The sequence below is a fragment of the Equus quagga genome, chromosome 1 (genome assembly GCF_021613505.1).
Source record: "Equus quagga isolate Etosha38 chromosome 1, UCLA_HA_Equagga_1.0, whole genome shotgun sequence".
NCBI lineage: Eukaryota > Metazoa > Chordata > Mammalia > Perissodactyla > Equidae > Equus > Equus quagga.
This window is the reverse complement of record NC_060267.1, coordinates 65747856-65755589: the sequence shown is the minus strand read 5'-3', so window position 1 is coordinate 65755589 and position 7734 is coordinate 65747856.

Here is a 7734-nt window from a genome sequence, read left to right as displayed (position 1 = left end):
AGCAGTTTCACAAGTGTGAGATAAAATTAAACTGATTGCTCAGGAGAACTACCACTATTCTTAGTTCTCAGATCAGACAAGAATTTCTGTCTGAGCACTTTGTAATGAGCACAGCCTGTGATGGGACGATTGGATGACGGCCAGAGAGTGAGTTGCACAGACCTATTTTTGATGATGGCCTTCAGGCAAGTCAGATGGTATCAAACCAAAAGCACACTAGAACTAGTCACCTAAAACGATTCCAGTGGGAAAGGTGTAGGCCTGGGTATGTAATGTGCCCGTTCTCTATACCTCTGATATCATCAAACCGGATGGACTGCATATTCTTCATGGAATTCTCTCCCAATAGTTCTTTCAGATAATCTTTTGATAAATTATTGGGGGACCTGAGCCCAAGTTTATGCTCCTTTCCTGTGGAATAAAGATCTATCTGTATATAAACAATCAAGATAAGTGTGGGACAGGGCCTCTCAAAGGCCAAGAGAGATCCAGGTTACTTCCATAATTTTAAGCTTCCAGTAAGTATATTAAAAATGAAGACTCTGGCAAAGCCAGAGTTACCAAAACCGTGGTAGAATTCGAATGCATACATTTAGCAAAGTAATATTTTGAACACACACATGAAGCAATAACCATATGTATAACTCAGTCGGCGATAACATCTAAACTGAACTTGAGGTCTTTCTCAAACGTGAAGCTCAGACCCTCCTTGCCCTCTGACACTGGTCCTGGTGAAAGTTAAGGAATCTATCAGGATGGGCCTCAGTAGAAACCATTCAGCCTTCACTCAGCAGAGAACCACAGGTGTGGAAGCCAATACAAAAGTTGGTTTACTTCGTTTTAAATGGATGCCTGAAATGCCCAAAACTTGCGGTCGTCATGTTAATAGCCTTTGCTAGACTCTTTCCTTGGCCACGATAAAAATCTGGTTGATACATACCTAATCTAAAACAATGCTATTCCTGGCTTTAACAAGCAAACATGTAAGAAGGTCACTCCTGTGTGGGCTTGATTTTTTACAAACCAGTTTAAAAGAGGTGGATGTCTATGAAAAAACGTCAGGTTTAGAATGGTCCATATCTTCCCTTGCCTTAGGGTTTAGCTAACAAGGCCACTGTCTGTCCTGGCCATGCCTAGCTCAAGAAAATGCAATTGCATCATCGGGGTATAAAGGAATGCTTGTCCTTTGTTAATTCTTCTCCGGTATTTTCTGGTTCTGTTCCACTCCTACAGCCACAGAGCAGAAGGGCAGGGAGTAAAACAGGCCCATAGGAGGATTGATCCTTATCACAGGTCAGCACCCAACTCTATCCTCTGTTACCCACACAAAACACATACCTGAGGTTCTATTTCAGAGCAGGAAATACTCTACACTCTCCGCTCTGCTCGGAGTGTCTGCATGTGCATTCTTCCCTGACAGTCTCAGAGACAGAGACTGCCTTCCTTTAAACTCATGTACAAGCGGGTTTGCCTCTCTTATGGCCCTCACCACACAACCTTGGAATATACTTAAAAGAGAAGGCAAAATTGTGATGTAATACCGAAAGTGCCATATAAGGAAGACGGACCTTCTTAGAGGAAGGCTTAGGGTTTGTGAGTGGCTCCTCTCTAGCGGAGCAGATGGCCCTGTCCCATAGCCCAGTCAGCTGATTTGTTTGGAGATACAAAGGTTTAGAGGTGAGTCAGGGGGTGCTGCCTCAACTAGTAGAGTAAAAACAATTCAGACCCCTAAGAGCAATCTGTGAGGGAAGAAATGAGGAGGAGAGATGGGAGAGGAGAGGAGAGAAGTGGAGACAGCAGCAGTGAAAGGACACTCCATCTGGTGAGGTGTTTCAAAGGACTTTTAGGAATAGGGATGACTAATGACCAGTTTTAAATTGTTCTGTGGCCACCATGTAATTCCCCTTCCTCTCTGCAAACCTTTAACCATGTCTGCTGTTAAATTAATTAAACAAGGAGGTCATTAGACTGATGTGGCTCTAATGCAATAGAGCGTACATAAGCAAACCAAAATCTGAGCCTCAAGGTTACGAAATCAAAACCTAAGGACAACCAATCACAAACAGCCAACTAGGCGTTAAGCTATAACCAATCAATAATTTCCTTACTTTGTTTCTGCTTTTTCTCTATCAAAGTTTTTCCCCAGCTCCCTTTGACAGAGTGCTTCTAACAAGCTGGTATTGCTCAAATAAATTCTTAAAATTTTAGTATGTCTCAGTTTATCTTTTAACACTGCAAAAAGTGAAATTGTTCGTTTGTTTTTGCTTTTTCATGGAAATCTACTGAAGGAGCCAAGTTTCCCAGCTAGGTCACCATGATATGCACAGGGCTGGTGCACTGGGCTGGGGCGATGACCTGTGTGCTTGACTGAACTGATTCAGTGAAATGAGATGCTCTAAGCCGGAGTGGCCTTAACAACAGAACCCTCCTTGGAATATCCTCCAAATTGAGGAAGGCATTGGACTTTATGGGAAGTTTGAGCCAATCTTATCTGAATCTAAAAAGGCAAGGAGAGATCTGAGATCTGAGTTATACATACCAATTCGTGATCTTGTCTTTTCTCCCCTCCTTCACCCAACAAAGACTTCTACTTTTGCAGAATCACTATAAGCAGCTAACTTGAGAGGTCCAGGATGGAGGAGGGAGAAGGTATGAGGGAAAAGACCCCAGAGACAGTGCCTTTGGGGGTTGGAGAAGAGGAAAGGGCATTGGAAAAATGACTGGCAAATTTACCTGCATGCAGTGTGAACGAGAGCTCTAGCAAGAGGTAGCTGTTTTTTCTGACCATGACATTCGAGAATATAATTATTTTTTAATAAGTGACTGCCTTTTTTTCTTTAAAGTGACTGCTTTTACATTCCTCCCTGGAATCAGAGGGACTCTATTCTCACTTGGCAAATGGCCCAAAGGAGAGCCATCAAAATGAGCGGCAGAAGGGGCAGGGGGGCCAGGAAACAGGGTGACTGCTGCCCTCTTACCCTCTGGGGGAGCTGGGGCGTCTGCTGCCTTGTCACAATCATTCAGCATGCAGCCTCCTCTGCAGGGGCGCCAGTGAGTGGACGAGGAATTCCCTGGGCTCCCTGCCAGAGATAACTCCTTCCAGCCTCTTATTTGCACCTTTATCTGGCAGCCAGTGGGGCTGAGCACAGCTAGCAGTCAGCTGTAAGGCAGGCGACAGGCATGCCTTGGCAGTGGCGGTGGCAGTGGCACAGGCCAGTCACGCACCTTGAATGGTGCGGCCCAGGGGTGCTGATGAAATCAGCTTGTCTGCCTGCCTGGCAGGGTGACCCTTCAGCCACTCAATCTGCTTCTGACTCTGGAAGCGTGGGTGCATGACCTTATTCATCTCTCCTCCTTCATTCCCCTTTACACTTTCCTCAAATAATAGTGCCATTTTCTTCCTTCTCAAACCTGCTTCTTTGTCTCTTTCAGTAGAGAGTCATATTCTGACTCTGGTTCACAGAAGAGGAAAAAAAGTCTTTCCTCCTCTACTGTTCCCACTACCCTCTGAGGGGATGGGGACCTCTTCCTGGGTGTGAGCATGCAACTTTTAAGATGGAGTCAGGGTCCAGCGTAATTTTTATGCATATTTAACTGAGAGAGCTTTCAAGGGTGGGAGTGAGACGGGAGGATTCAGGGTGAAGGACACAGGAGATGATGAGGTTGGATGCTGTGGGAGCAAAAATTTTGGAACTACTCCTCTTTGGTGACAGAGAGGGAGAGGGCAATTTGGAGAAGGTGCAGAGGAGAGAGGAATGATGGTGATGATGATGATTATGATGGTGATGATGACGATGATAGCAATACCTGTTATTTATCCAGTACTTGAGTTTTTCCAGGCATTAATCTTAACCTTTTTTGCTCATTATTCAATCCAGTTCTCCAACGACGTCTTTTTGCTGCTGAGAAAACTGAGACTCAAAATGGCTAGAGAGCTTGTCCAAAGTAACACAGCTGGGAAGCTCTGAGCTGGAACTTGGAGCAAGTTCTATCTGACTTCAAAGTTCAAATTCTTAATGACTGAATTATATCGACTCGCCAAGAAAGTTTACGGCTGGACCTTCAGAAGGGCAGAAGGTGGAGTTTGTTGGTGACTGTATTAACTACCTGGGAGGCTGAGTGACACTGTTCTTCATTTTGTGGGAGAGCAAGCGGCACTGAGGTGGTCACTAGGTGAGTGATTGGTCCGCCCTTGGTATCTGCTGGCTGGCTGCCTGCTCCTCAGTGTCTGGGCCTTTTATCCAGCCTTCCAGGAAAGTGTAATTCTGGATCAGGTCAGCCTGGCACTCCTCATTCCAAAAGAGTGCCAAGATGAGATGAAGCAAACCCAAAGAGCAGGGGACTAAGAGACAAGAGGTTAGAACCACCCGGCTCCTTCCATACATGCCAGTATTTTGAAGATCTCTGGTCAATAAATAATCCATTTCTACAGTAATTCCCAAAAGAAAACATTTTATAGTCTAATCTGAGTTTCTTATATTATGTGTTAAAACCATCTCCTCTGTTCTGGGACAAACCATGTATACCAAAAGACAGGCGAAATCTCTGATCAGATCTTTTGCCCATTTTTTATTGGGTTGCTGGGTTTTTTTGTCGTTGAGATGTATGAGTTCTTCATGTATTTTGGATATTAACCTCTTATCTGATATATGGCTTGCAAATATCTTCTCCCAATTGTTAGGTTGTCTTTTCATTTTGTTGATGGTTTCCTTTGCTGTGCAGAAGCTTTTTAGTTCGATGTAGTCCCATTTGTCCATTTTTTCTTTTGTTTCCCTTGCCCGGTCAGACATGGTACTTGAAAATATGCTGCTAAGACTGATGTCAAAGAGCGTACTGCCTATGTTTTCTTCTAGAAGTTTCATGGTTTCGGGTCTTACATTCAAGTCTTTTATCCATTTTGAGTTGATTTTTGTGCATGGTGTAAGGTAACGGTCTACTTTCATTCTTTTGCATGTGGCTGTCCAGTTTTCCCAGCACCATTTATCGAAGAGACTCTCCTTTCTCCATCGTACACTCTTGGCTCCCTTGTCGAATATTAACTGTCCATAAATGTGTGGGTTTATTTCTGCATGTGAAATGATGCTCAATGTCATTAGCTATCAGGGAAATGCAAATCAAAACTACAATGAGGTATCACCTCACTCTGGTCAGAATGGCTATAATTAACAAGACAGGAAACAACAAATGTTGGAGAGGATGTGGAGAGAAGGGAACCCTTGTACACTGCTGGTGGGAGTGCAAACTGGTGCAGCCACTATGGAAAGCAATATGGAGTATCCTCAGAAAATTAGGAATAGATGTACCATATGATCCAGCTATCCCACTGCTGAGTAATCATCCAAAGAACTTGAAAACTCAAAGGCATAAAGATACATGCACCCCTATGTTCATTGCAGCATTATTCACAATAGCCAAGACTTGGAAGCAACCTAGGTGCCCATCAAGGGACAAATGGATAAAGAAGATGTGGTATATATACACAATGGAATACTACTCAGCCATAAGAAATGATGAAATCCGGCCATTTGTGACAACATGGATGGTCCTTGAGGGTATTATGCTAAGTGAAATTAGTCAGAGGGAGAAAGTCAAATACCATATGATCTCATGCATAAGCAGAAGATAAAAACAACAACAAACAAACACATAGCAATGGAGATGGGATTGGTGGTTACCATAGGGGAAGGGGGAGAGGGCAAAAGGGGTAATTACGCTCACATGTGAGGGGATGGACTATAATTAATTGTTGGGTGGTGAACATGATGTAATCTACACAGAATTTGAAATATATTATGATGTACATCTGAAAAAAAAAAAGAGGAAGACTGGCAACAGATGTTAGCTCAAGGCCAATCTTCCTCACAAAAAATAAATAAATAAAAGAAGAAAAATAAAAAATAAATAAAAAACAATTAGCAAGCCAACCTACTTCAGGCAACAAAACATAAATTCGGTAAAATTGAAAAAAAAAGACAGGTAGTTTGGGGGGAAAAGACCATAGACTATCATGGCTGAAAGAGACCCCCTCCTTTGCTGTATAGATGATGAATTCAAGGTCCCACGATGGCTTTAGAGTCACAGATCTGTATTTCAGCCCCTGTTCTGCTGCTTACTAATGGTGTGATAGTAAGCCAGACACGGGGCCACCTCCCTCCTCTCCAACACGATGCCTAACCTGCTGATGAAGTGGGGATTAGTGAAATATTTTATGTGAAGTGCCCAGAAAAGGCCCTGTAAAGAATAAATGCTCAAGAAACGGTAATACTACCCCTTGGGCAGTGTCTTCCAACTGTTAAGGGTAGACTTGGGGCCAGAACATTATTTTCTGATTCTTAGGCTTTATGGTTTCCAAAGCATTCATTTAGATGATATCATTCAATCCGTGCATCAACAGGGTAAAGACAGCCAGCAGTGGTATTACTAGGCCCACTTTACTCAGGGGAGGGAGGTTGAGCGAAAGAGATTTCCTCCAGTTCCATGGCTGGTCAGGGACAGAACTAGGTCACACTCAGACCTCATGCCTCCTCATCTAGGGCTCTTTCCACTGACGCACAATGCCTTCCCATCTAAAGGCCAAACAGTTTCGCCAAAGAGATAAGGAAGAGTGAAAGAATATCATGCTGAGGGTCATAGATGACATAAGTACCCAGCAATCCTGATTAGATAGTGAGGGAAAGTTGGACTTTGAGGTGCTTGAGCAAGAGGCAAAGAGAAAACACTAAGGCAGTAAACAACCCACGGTGAGGGAACATGGGAAAATAGGATTGGTGGTCACTGCGCACCACAGTGTAACTCTTTTTCTCTCGCTTGGTAATTCTGAAATCCTGCAGCCCACTCTTTCTAATCCACTCTGCCTCTGCAGCTTCCTAATTACATATGTACATTTCCTCAGACAGGAAAGCCTCAAGTTCTTTATCACATTTCAAGCTTCAGTTTTACTCTCTAGTCCCAAGGGGTTAGATTTGCTAAACCCTAGAATTTGGATACTCTTAAATATGCACAGGCACTCTAGTCTCCGTAGAATATATAGAGTTCAGATTTCCTAGCAATGAAGAGTGTCTAAAAAATCACCATGAGGTGGGGTTGGCCCAGTGGCCGAGTGGTTAAGTTCGTGCGCTCCGCTGCAGGCAGCCCAGTGTTTCCTTGGTTCGAATCCTGGGCGCAGACATGGCACTGCTCATCAGACCACGCTGAGGCAGCGTCCCACATGCGACAACTATGAAGGACCCACAACGAAGAATATGCAACTATGTACTTGGGGGCTTTGGGGAGAAAAAGGAAAAAAATATAATCTTAAAGAAAAAAAATCACCATTAGGAAATGGAAGGCAATCTCTGACTCTTCCATTCCCACCTCTACTGAGCCCAAATGACTCTTGACCCTGGGCTTCATTCTGACCCTTTAAAACTATTTACACCCTCAGATTCTGGGTTTTTAAAAAACCTACCACCTCTCTCTCACAAACTGACATTTAATACTCTGACTCTGAATATACCAAACACCATTGGAGTGTACACTTTAAATAGGTGAATTGTATGGTATGTGTATTCTATCTCAGCAAAACTATTACATGAATAAAATGGCCACGAAAGAATTGAAAACATGGTCTTGAGGAGATATATGTACACTCATGTTCATAGCAGCATTATTCACAAGAGCCAAAAGGTGGAAGAAATCCAAGTGTCCATAGACCAATGAATGGGTAAACAAAATGTGGTATATACATACAATGGA